Source organism: Pelophylax lessonae (genome assembly GCF_965119305.1).
Source record: "Pelophylax lessonae genome assembly, chromosome: 13".
NCBI classification, from domain to species: domain Eukaryota; kingdom Metazoa; phylum Chordata; class Amphibia; order Anura; family Ranidae; genus Pelophylax; species Pelophylax lessonae.
This window is the reverse complement of record NC_138780.1, coordinates 2,484,909-2,497,047: the sequence shown is the minus strand read 5'-3', so window position 1 is coordinate 2,497,047 and position 12,139 is coordinate 2,484,909. Positions and strand designations below refer to the sequence as shown.

The 12,139-nt window shown below is 50.1% G+C and overlaps 1 long non-coding RNA gene across 1 annotated transcript; it reads right to left on the bottom strand.

Moving 5' to 3' along the window:
* Positions 1 to 1,531: 1,531 nt before the first annotated feature.
* LOC309569765 lies at positions 1,532 to 2,172 on the bottom strand. Its single transcript, XR_014226095.1, has 3 exons — positions 2,153 to 2,172; positions 1,715 to 2,099; positions 1,532 to 1,589 (listed from the first exon to the last, which is right to left on the bottom strand). It is a non-coding gene; the product is annotated as an uncharacterized lncRNA (long non-coding RNA).
* Between the last annotated feature and the right edge of the window lie 9,967 nt (positions 2,173 to 12,139).

Sequence of the window (12,139 nt, the reverse complement as noted above, 5' to 3'; positions counted from 1 at the left end):
ATCTCCTAAAGTTCCTCTTCACCTCCATATCCCATCTCCTAATGTTCCTCTATGATGATTCTGGTCTGACCTTTATAATCTGCCCCTCCCTGACCGACTCGCCACAGACAGCCTCCATCAACAGCTAGCCGCCTACTGGGCCAGTATGGAAGATTTCGATTTATCGAACGGTCCTCAGGGACTTGCTGGTCGCAGTATTACTTTTGATTCCAGTGGTCAGAAGATTCAACTATCCCAACCCTACATCACTTCCATCACCACTGTTGTGCCTTTCCTATGGAGCCAGCTCAACTATCCCAACCCTACATGAGCTCCATCACCACTGTTGTGCCTTTCCCATGGAGCCAACTCAACTATCCCAACCCTACATGACTTCCATCACCACCGTTGTGCCTTTCCCATGGAGCCAACTCTACTATCCCAACCCTACATGACTTCCATCACCACTGTTGTGCCTTTCCCATGGAGCCAACTCTACTATCCCAACCCTACATGAGCTCCATCACCACTGTTGTGCCTTTCCCATGGAGCCAGCTCAACTATCCCAACCCTACATGACTTCCATCACCACCGTTGTGCCTTTCCCATGGAGCCAACTCTACTATCCCAACCCTACATGACTTCCATCACCACCGTTGTGCCTTTCCCATGGAGCCAACTCTACTATCCCAACTCTACATGACTTCCATCACCACCGTTGTGCCTTTCCCATGGAGCCAACTCTACTATCCCAACCCTACATGACCTTCATCATCTCTGTTGTGACTTTGAAATGGAGCCAACTTTGCCATCCCAACCCTACAAAACATCCATCACCACCGTTGTGCCTTTCCCATGGAGCCAGCTCAACTATCCCAACCCTACATGACTTCCATCACCACTGTTATGCCTTTCCCATGGAGCCAACTCAACTATCCCAACCCTACATGACTTCCATCACCACTGTTGTGCCTTTCCCATGGAGCCAGCTCAACTATCCCAACCCTACATGACTTCCATCACCACTGTTGTGCCTTTCCCATGGAGCCAACTCTACTATCCCAACCCTACATGACCTTCACCATCTCTGTTGTGACTTTGAAATGGAGCCAACTCTACTATTCCAACCCTACATGACTTCCATCACCACTGTTGTGCCTTTCCCATGGAGCCAGCTCTACTATCCCAACCCTACATGACTTCCATCACCACTGTTGTGCCTTTCCCATGGAGCCAACTCTACAATCCCAACTCTGTATGACCTCCAAAATCTCTATTGTGCCTTTCCTATGAAGCCAACTTCACAATCCCATCTCTACATGACATCCATCACTACTTTTGTGCCTTTCCAATGGAGCCAACTCCTCCATCACAACCCTACATGGACTTTCATCATCTCTGTTGTGCCTTTCATCAAGAACTAGTTCCACCATCTCAGCCCCACATGCCCTCCTTCACCAATGTTGTGAATGTTGTGCCCTATTTCATGGAGCCAACTCCACCATTTTAACCCTACATGTCCTCCATCACCTCTGTTGAACTTTCCAGATGCCTCCACCATCCCAGTCCTTAACGACCTTCATTACCTCCGTTGTACCTTCCAGATGGAACTGGCTCCACCATTACAGTCCTACATGACCTCCATAACCTCTGTTGAACCCTCCAGATAGCACAGGCTCCACCACCCTAGTCCTACATGGTCTCCGTTACCTCTTTTGTACCTTCCAGATGAAACATGCTCCACTATCCCAGTCCTACATGACCTCCATCACCTCTGTTGAACCTTCCAGATGGAATTGCCTCCACCATCCCAGACCTACATGACCTCCATTACCTTTGTTGAACCTTCCAGATGGATTGGCTCCACCATCCCAGTCCTACATGACCCCCATTACCTGTTGTACCTTCCAGATGGATTGGCTCCACCATCCCAATCCTACATGACCTCTATGATCTCCAGATGGAACTGGCTCCACCATCCCAGTCCTTCATGACCTCCATTACCTCTGTTGTACCTTCCAGATGGATTGGCTCCACCATTCCAGTCCTGCACGACCTCCATTACCCCTCTGTTGTACCTTCTGGATGGTATTGCCTCCACCATCCCAGTCCTACATGACCTCTGTTGAACCTTCCAGATGGAATTGCCTCCACCATCCCAGCCCTACATGACCTCCATCACCTCTGTTGTACCTTCTAGATGGAACTGCCTCCACCATCCCAGTCCTACATGATCCCCACCACCCCTGCTTCCAGCTCGCCATAGCATCCTCAGGAACACTATGGAGACAGTTCCTTCTCTAGTAACTCAGAAGTCTCCTACATAATATCTGGACTCCATCACTCTCCAGAGCCTGTATCTGCCTGTGGGATGATGAGATTGGCCGCCATCTTTCTACTGCTACTGAAGGCAGAACCTCTTCCAATGTCTGAGAATCTTCTTGATCCCAACACATTATGTGGTGTATCTCTTCCATCTGTGGAATGTCTCTTCCAGCGTTAATGCTTTGGTATGAGGGAACACTCCGGGAGGTATCGATGTCCTGTGTCTGCAGGTTACCATAATTCTCTGGGTGACATCTTACACCGGGAACATTACGGAGTCATAGACCTCCATCTCCATTCAACACAATTCTGAAGCTCAAGAGAAGTCTCCTTTCCCATTTCCTTGCAGATGAAGAATGACCAAGGATCATGAGTGGAGTCACTTTTCAGAGGAACTGTGATTCAAAATTTGTCGTAAAGTTTTTACAAATTGTGAAAACAGATTTTGTCACCTTTGTGGAAGTTTGGGGAGAAGAGGCAAGCAATGCCTCAGGACATCTGGGTGAAGCTGCAGGATGATTGTATATTCAGCTTCTCTCTGCTGAGAATTTCCATGGTGGAGCTCTGCTGCCACCTGCTGGGCATTAGTGTAACAGCATCACCCAGATAGTTACATAGTTTGGATTTTTATAAACTAAGTTGCACTGCAAAGTGGGAGTCAGGGAGGGAACGTCAAGATAGTGGGGGGTCAGGGAGGAAACGCCAGGATAGGGGGGGGGGGTCAGGGAGGGAACGCTAAGATAGTGGGGGGTCAGGGTGGAAACGCAAAGATAATGGGGGGTTCGAGAGGGAATGCCAGGATAGTGGGGGGTCAGGGAGGGAACGCCAGGATAGTGGGGGGTCAGGATGGAAAGCCAGGATAGTGGGGGCGGTCAGGGAGGGAGTGCTAGGATAGTGGGGAGTCAGGGAGGGGACACCGGGAAAGTGGGGGGGGTCAGGGAGGGAACGCCGGGAGAGTGGGGGGTCAGGATGGAAAGCCAGGATAGTGGGGGGTCAGGGAGGGAGTTCCAGGATAGTGGGGAGTCAGGGAGGGGACACCGGGAAAGTGGGGGGTCAGGGAGGGAACGCCGGGAGAGTGGGGGGGTCAGTGAGGGAACGCCAGGATAGTGGGGGTCAGTGAGGGAATGCCGGGAGAGTGGGGGGGGGGGTCAGGGAAGGAACGTCAGGATATTGGGAAGTCAGGGAGGCCACTTGGGGGGGGCGTCAAGTACAGAGGGGCACAGCGAGCGCCCCCTCACAGACTGATTTGGGGAAGTGTAAGAAAGGAAGGTGAATGTCGCTCAGATCGTTGGTTCAGTGATGAAGATAATCAGAGCGAGTTTTATGGGTGAAAAGTGGGTGTGGGGCCCAGTGATTGGGAATAGGAGTCATACTGGTCCCAGTTTGTACTGGTGATGATGGGCTGTGTAAGTGATAACATTGTAGAGAAGGTGAGTGTGTGTCTCTGTATTGGGGGGGGGGGGTGCACCCCCGCACCCCATGGAGGTGAAGGAAGAGGGAACAGGAGGTGGAGAAGGGAGAGGAGAGAGAGATAGGGAGTCAGAAGGGGGGGCAGACATGGAGAGGGGGTGAGAGGGACACAAAGGAAGGGGGAAAGAGAGAGACGGGGAGCAGGTTAGGAAAGATAAGGGAAGGGGGAGAAAGAGAGATATTGAGAGGAGGAGAGAGAAATTAGGGGTAGAGAGGGAGACAGGGAAGAGATCTGGGGGGGGGGGGTCTGGGGAGGGGGAAGAGGTGGGGGGTGTAGAGGAGGAGGGGGGAAGAGATCTGGGGGGGGATCTGGGGATTGGGAAGAGATTGGGGTGTAGAGGGGGAGGGTTGAAGAGATCTGGGGGGGGTCTGGGGAGGGGGAAGAGATGGGGGGGGGGTGTAGAGGAGGAGGGGGGAAGAGATCTGGGGGGGGATCTGGGGATTGGGAAGAGATTGGGGTGTAGAGGGGGAGGGTTGAAGAGATCTGGGGGGGGGGTCTGGGGAGGGGGAAGAGGTGGGGGGGTGTAGAGGAGGAGGGGGGAAGAGATCTGGGGGGGGATCTGGGGATTGGGAAGAGATTGGGGTGTAGAGGGGGAGGGTTGAAGAGATCTGGGGGGGGGTCTGGGGAGGGGGAAGAGGTGGGGGGGGGTGTAGAGGAGGAGAGGGGAAGAGATCTGGGGGGGGTCTGGGGATTGGGAAGAGATTGGGGTATAGAGGGGGAGGGTTGAAGAGATCTGGGGGGGAGGGTCTGGGGAGGTTGAAGAGATCGGGGGTGTAGAAGAGGAGGGGGGGAAGGGATCTGGGGGGGGGAGAGATCGGGGGTGTAGAAGAGGAGGGGGGAGGAGATCGGGGGGGATCTGGGGAGGGGTAAGAGATCGGGGTGTAGAGAAGGAGGGGTGAAGAGATTTGAGGGGGATCTGGGGAGGGGGGAAGAGATGGGGGGAGGTGTAGAAGAGGAGGAGGGGGAAGAGATCGGAGAGGGGAGATCCTCTGAGGAGAAGATGGGGGGGGGGGTGATCAGATTATTGATCTCAGGACCCCCTCTTCTGTCTGTGGGACTGATCACTGTCAGTGGGGATTCTGTATTATTATGGAATCTCTGCCGTATCACAATGAATCTTCCTCTGACACGCGTCCCCCTCCCCCCCAGTACAGTGTGGCGTGTCTCTAACGCATTGCAGAAATGAACTGTATTAGAGAGTTTGGGGCGGCACTGACATAAGACCTATGAATAGTCCGGGGGAACTTCCTGACCCACTAGAGTCTTCAGAAGAGATACTTGTGGAAGTTATAGAAGGGGGGGGGAGGGGAGAGGGAGGTATAAAAATAATTATATTAAATCCAAGTTTCCCTTTAACACAAAACGCGTGAGTTGGGTGGTTGTTGGAAGAGGAAGTGTCATGTGAACACAATAAAGGCTCCATTTTGTGAGAGTCCCGCCAGAGCCGGCGCCATACTCATTTCTGGTCACAAGGTGGCGGAGTGGAGCTGCAAACTGTCATTCTATACAGAAATATAATCCTTATTATGGGAGGAGTTACTTCTTATATCCCCATTATTATTATTTATATCATTTTATGGGGGAAATGAAGTACAGAACATATTTGATCTTTTTATAACGGGGAAATTATATTTTATATATATATATGCTACTTATAAATGAAGTCACAATGTCACCCGACGGCGGGAAAAGGTCAAATTGGAACTGAAATATTTATTCTCACCGCCGCGTTTCGCTTCATGTTACCTTTATAACTCGTCTCAACTACACTAACATTTATTGTTATTTTTTTTTCTGTTTTAATCTTTTTCATTCAGTTTTTAAATAATTATTGTTATTTTTTAAATGTAATTTATAATCCTTTACATTTTTAATAATTTTGTAACCAAAAACTTGTGTTGTTTTTTTTTTGTTTTGTTTTTTTGAGAAATTGTAGCACAGTGTTTGTAATCATGTGACCTCTCATGTGACCTCTCATTTGACCTCTCACGTGACCTCTCACGTGACCTCTCACGTGACCTCTCACGTGACTTCTCATGTGACCTCTCACGTGACCTCTCATGTGACTTCTCATGTGACCTCTCATGTGACTTCTCATGTGACCTCTCATGTGACCTCTCATGTGACCTCTCACGTGACCTCTCATGTGACCTCTCACGTGGCGCTTTGTATGGTGACATTTCCATTAAATTATTATATTCGGAGCGAGTGTGATTCTTGGGGGGTGGAGTTCCTGAAACAAAAATGGGGCGGCGGCCTATCCTCTGACACCTCCTCTTCTGTTTATTTTGGGATCTTATTCAGCAAAAAAAAAAAGATTATTAGTCATGAGTAGTTCTGATTTGGTGTATACAGGAGGAGGGCCTGGACCACAAGAGCTTACAATCTAAAACAGGTGGGCCTGGACCACAAGAGCTTACAATCTAAAACAGGTGGGCCTGGACCACAAGAGCTTACAATCCAAAACATGTTTGGGTGAATGGAGGAGGAGGGCCTGGACCACAAGAGCTTACAAACTAAAACATGTGTTTGGGTGAATGGAGGAGGAGGGTCTGGACCACAAGAGCATACAATATAAAACACGTGTTTGGGTAAATGGAGGGGGAGGGCCTGGACCACAAGAGCTTACAAACTAAAACATATGTTTGGGTGAATGGAGGAGGAGGGCCTGGACCACAAGAGCTTACAAACTAAAACATATGTTTGGGTGAATGGAGGAGGAGCACCTACACCACAAAAGCTTACAATATAAAACACGTGTTTGGGTAAATGGAGGGGGAGGGCCTGGACCACAAGAGCTTACAATCTAAAACATGTGTTTGGCTGAATGGAGGAGGAGGGGGGGGGCTTATGTAACGGATCCCCTATACTCCAACTAAGTAAATCCGGTATAAGTCTCCCAACTCCCAAGTAAATCGGTGATTGGAGGCCTTGGTTACCCAAACATCAGCCAAGACTTTCTGAAGGGTACAACAGGGATGACTCTTTATTGAACAAACTCACACAGAATATATACCCCACCAGGTCAGGGGTTGTCTGATTACATTATCTTATGCAGATGAAATAGTATACAGAAACATAATTAACCTGAGCTAATTATCTGGCCATCTGGACATAAACAATAGGTGAATGGGAATCCACATCTAGACAATGTTATAATTAACATGCTAATTAACTCAGCACTGCAAGAAGGCTAAAAAAACATACATTACACATTATCCTAAGTATAAACACAGAACACCTCATTATACAGACAATAGGAAGAGACCACCAGTGACAGACTGTCCGTCTCCTACATTGAAGTACATGGAATCCACATCTAAGCAAGGCTTTGATCATTCAGGGGTCACAGACTTCATGACAACGGTCTACAATAGTCTATGAGGCAAAGCTCATACAATGTTCCATCATTCTCATACAGTGGAATTAATGTATCATAGATTTCTTCAGGTATATTGTGGAAAAATATTACTGCCCCATTTGAAGTAATCCAAACCACATTCTCAGTGTCCATGAAGTAGGGGCCCATCATTTTCTCGGTCACCCCGTGGCCCCTAATAGACATACAGAAAACAGTCACAAAAATGGTGCCACAAGCTTGTGACCTGCGCCAAACAGATCAGGGTATCCATCCCATATGTACCCCCATAAAAATAGACAGACCTGTGGCCAGACCTGCAATGGGCCTGCAACAAGTCGGTTGGACCCCCCGAGTCTACAGTCCAAGTCCTTGGGGTCCAATGTGAATAGACAAGTTGGTGTGGCACTCACCACACATCTCCCCCTTGTCCACCTCCGACAGCCACAACATCATCCACACGGGTCAGCTCGCTGCTGTCTGGAGTGGACAGATAGACTGTTAGAGCCGTGCCTGCAACAGCATTAGTCCTCAGCCAGCCCCTACAGTCCTGGGGTCTGGCCGGCTTTGCACCCTGCAACCTCCTAGGTACAGGGTGACTTAAACATAAGGCACCTTTAGCCAGAGAGGCCGCCCAGCCCCAGCTTTGGTACACAGGAGTCTGTGAGCCTGTAAAACCCCCCACCTAGAGTGCCTTCCCGGTCATTCCATCACCTGTGTTTCTGCAGTTTTCCCAGCTGGCTGAGGATGATGGGGGTCATTTGGAGAGTCCATTGCGGCTCTGCCTCTGGGTAATCGCTGGGGTCGTGGTTGGCATCTGGGGAGCAGAGCTGGCTGTGCCCTCCCCCTGGATCGCACCCAGCTGCTGGGGAGTGAGACCAGTTGTGTCCACTCCCTGGACCTCACACTGCCCTTGGGGAACGAGACCGGTTGTCTCCACTCCCAATGAGGCCTGCTGCTGGGGAGAGGGACCAAAAATCTCCTCTCCCAGTAACTCCTGCTGCTGTTGGGGAGAGGGACTGAATATCTCCTCTCCTGGTAACTCCAGCTGCAGCTGGGTAGAGAGACCGGTTGCATCCTCTCCCTGCATGATACACTGCTGCTGGGGAATGAGACTGGTTGTCTCCGTTCCCAGGACCTCACACTGCTGATGGGGAATGAGACTGGTTGTCTCCGTTCCCGGGACCTCACAATGCCACTGGGAAACGAGACCGGTTGTCTCCGCTCCCTGGACCCCACACTGCCGCTGGGGAACCAGATCTGTTGTCTCCACTCCCAATGAGGCCTGCTGCTGCTGGGGAGAAGGACCGAAAATCTCCCCCCCCGCTAACTCCGGCTGCAGTTGGGGAGAGAAGCCAGGTACCTCCTGTCCCTGCATGATACACTGTTGCTGGGCAGTGGGACCAACTGTCTCCACTCCCTGGGACGTTGCCTGGTGCTGGGTAGTGGGACCGACCATCTCCACTCCCAGTGATGCTTGCTGCTGCAGGGGAGTGAGCATGGTTTTCTCCTGTCCCTGCATGATACACTGTCGCTGGGGAGTGGGACCAACTGTCTCCACTGCCTGGGATGCTGCCTGGTGCTGGGTAGTGGGACTGACCATCTCCACTCCCAGTGATGCTTGCTGCTGCTGGGGAGTGAGCCCGGTTGTCTCCTGTCCCTGCATGATACACTGTCGCTGGGGAGTGGAACCAACTGTCTCCACTGCCTGGTGCTGGGTAGTGGGACCAACCATCTCCACTCCCCGTGATGCTTGCTGCTGCTGGGGAGTGAGCCCGGTTGTCTCCTGTCCCTGCATGATACACATGTCGCTGGGGAGTGGGACCAACTGTCTCCACTCCCTGGGACGTTGCCTGGTGCTGGGTAGTGGGACCGACCATCTCCACTCCCCATGATGCTTCCTGCTGCGGGGGAGTGAGCCCGGTTGTCTTCTGTCCCTGCATGATACACTGTCGCTGGGGAGTGGGATCAACTGTCTCCACTGCCTGGGATGCTGCCTGGTGCTGGGTAGTGGGACTGACCATCTCCACTCCCAGTGATGCTTGCTGCTGCAGGGGAGTGAGCCCGGTTTTCTCCTGTCCCTGCATGATACACATGTCGCTGGGGAGTGGGACCAACTGTCTCCACTGCCTGGGATGCTGCCTGGTGCTGGGTAGTGGGACCAACCATCTCCACTCCTAGTGATGCTTGCTGCTGCTGCTGGGGAGAGAGACCGATAGCCTTCTCTCCCTGCATGATACACTGCTGCTGGGGAGAGGGACTGAAAATCTCCTCTCCCGTAGTCGCCCAGCTCATTCCTTGTCCCGCTGCTGAACTGATTCTCTTAGGCTCTGGTATTCCTGCTCCAGTTCCCACACGGGTGATATCCGGTCCCCGGCCTGTAGTATTAGGGAGCTTCAGTGCGTCCATCTGGTATTCCCCGATGTCCCAATACCGAGACTCCCCTGTGCTGCCGAAGTCTCTATCCTCCTCCAATGCCTCCCAAAGTAGATCAGGGCCATTGTAGTCATCACCCTCTGGTTTTTCGTTCTCCGACACCCCCCCCCCCCCGGGCACCTTTTAACTGAGTACCACTGTAGCGCCCGCTATGCCTTGTCATGCCACAGTTCCTTCTTGATCAGCCACTGGAATTCTATAATCCTCTCTTCACCGGGGCAGATCCTCCAGTAAGGGAACCTCAGCACTGTTTGCCTCTGTCTGCGCAGTTTTGAACTGGGAATGCACTCTCCCCCTTGAGCTTGAGACTGCTCGAGGGCCACGAGCTCTCACCATACTACATCTTTCCATACCACCTCACCCTCTGCTGAAACAGGGCCATACTCCCGGGTCAAGGCCTTCTGTAGCCTCTTTTAGAACTTCTCATATGGGGACGCTGCCCGGGGGCTACCTCGCTCCATCTCCCGAGTTCCTCTTTAGACTCTTCACTGCATTCCCTGGTTTGGGATATCCATTTAGGAGAGAAATCCCACCGCTTGCCACCAAAGTAAGGGATCCCCTATACTCAGATCGCGTATATCCGTTATAAGTCTCCCAACTCCCAAGTAAATCAGTGATTGGAGCCCTTGGTTACCCAAACATCAGCCAAGACTTTCTGAAGGTTTTACGACAGAAATGACTCTTTATTGAACAAACTCACACAGAATATATACCCCACCAGGTCAGGTGCCTGATTACATTATCATATGCAGATGAAATTGTATAGAGAAGCATAATTAACCTGAGGTAATTATCTAGCCATCTGGACAGAAGCAATAGGTGAATGGGAATCCACTTCCAGACAATGTTATAATTAACATGCTAATTAACTCAGCACTGCAAAAAGACTAAAACAAAATACATGACACATTATCCTAAGTATAAACACAAAACACCCAATTATACAGACAATGGGAAGAGACCATCAGTGACAGACTGTCCGTCTCCGACATTGAAGTACATGGAATCCACATGTAGACAATGTTATAATTAACATGCTAATTAACTCAGCACTGCAACAAGGCTAAAACAACATACATTACACATTATCCTAAGTATAAACACAGAACACCCCATTATACAGACAATAGGAAGAGACCACCAGTGACAGACTGTCCATCTCCGACATTGAAGTACATGGAATCCACATCTAGACAATGTTATAATTAACATGCTAATTAACTCAGCACTGCAACAAGGCTAAAACAACATACATTACACATTATCCTAAGTATAAACACAAAACACCCAATTATACAGACAATGGGAAGAGACCATCAGTGACAGACTGTCCGTCTCCGACATTGAAGTACATGGAATCCACATGTAGACAATGTTATAATTAACATGCTAATTAACTCAGCACTGCAACAAGGCTAAAACAACATACATTACACATTATCCTAAGTATAAACACAGAACACCTTATTATACAGACAATGGGAAGAGACCACCAGTGACAGACTGTCCGTCTCCGACATTGAAGGACATGGAATCCACATCTAAGCAATGCTTTGATCATTCAGGGGGTCACAGACTTCATGACAACGGTCTACAATAGTCTATGAGGCAAATCTCATACAATGTTCCATCATTCTCATACAGTGGAAATAATGTATCATAGATTTCTTCAGGGATATTGTGGAAAAATATTACTGCCCCATTTGAAGTGATCCAAACCACATTCTCAGTGTCCATGAAGTAGCGGCCCATCATTTTCTCGGTCACCCCCTGTCCCCTAATAGACACATGGAAAACAGTCACAAAAATGGTGCGGGTCACAAGCTTGTTACCAATGCCAAACAAATCAGTCCATCCATCCCATATCTCCCCCCCCCCCATAGAAATAGACAGACCTGTGGCCAGACCCGCAACGGGCCTGCAACAACTCGGTTGGACCACCCCCCTCGAGTCTACAGTCCAAGTCCTTAGGGTCCAATGAGACTAGACAAGTGGGTGCCCACATGTAGGTATGGCACTCAATGACCGCATTTCATCACAGCTTACAACCTGAAACATGTGTTTGGGTGAATGGAGGAGGAGAGAGAGGGCCTGGACCACAAGAGCTTACAATCTAAAACATGTGTTTGGGTGAATGGAGGGGGAGGGCCTGGACCACAAGAGCTTACAATCTAAAATGTGTTTGGGTGAATAGAGGAGGAGGGCCTGGATCACAAGGGCTTACAATCTAAAACATGTGTTTGGGTGTATGGAGGAGGAGGGCCTGGACCACAAGAGCTTACAATCAAAAACATGTGTTTGGGTGAATGGGGGAGGAGGGCCTGGACCACAAGGGCTTACAATCTAAAACATGTGTTTGGGTGAATGGAGGAGGGGCCTGGACCACAAGAGCTTACAATCTAAAATGTGTTTGGGTGAATAGAGGAGGAGGGCTTGGACCACAAGAGCTTACAATCTAAAACAGGTTTTTGGGTGAATGGAGGAGAAGGTGGTGGACCTGCACCACAAGAGCTTCCAATCCAAAACACGTGTTTGGGTGAATGGAGAAGGAGGACCTGGACCACAAGAGC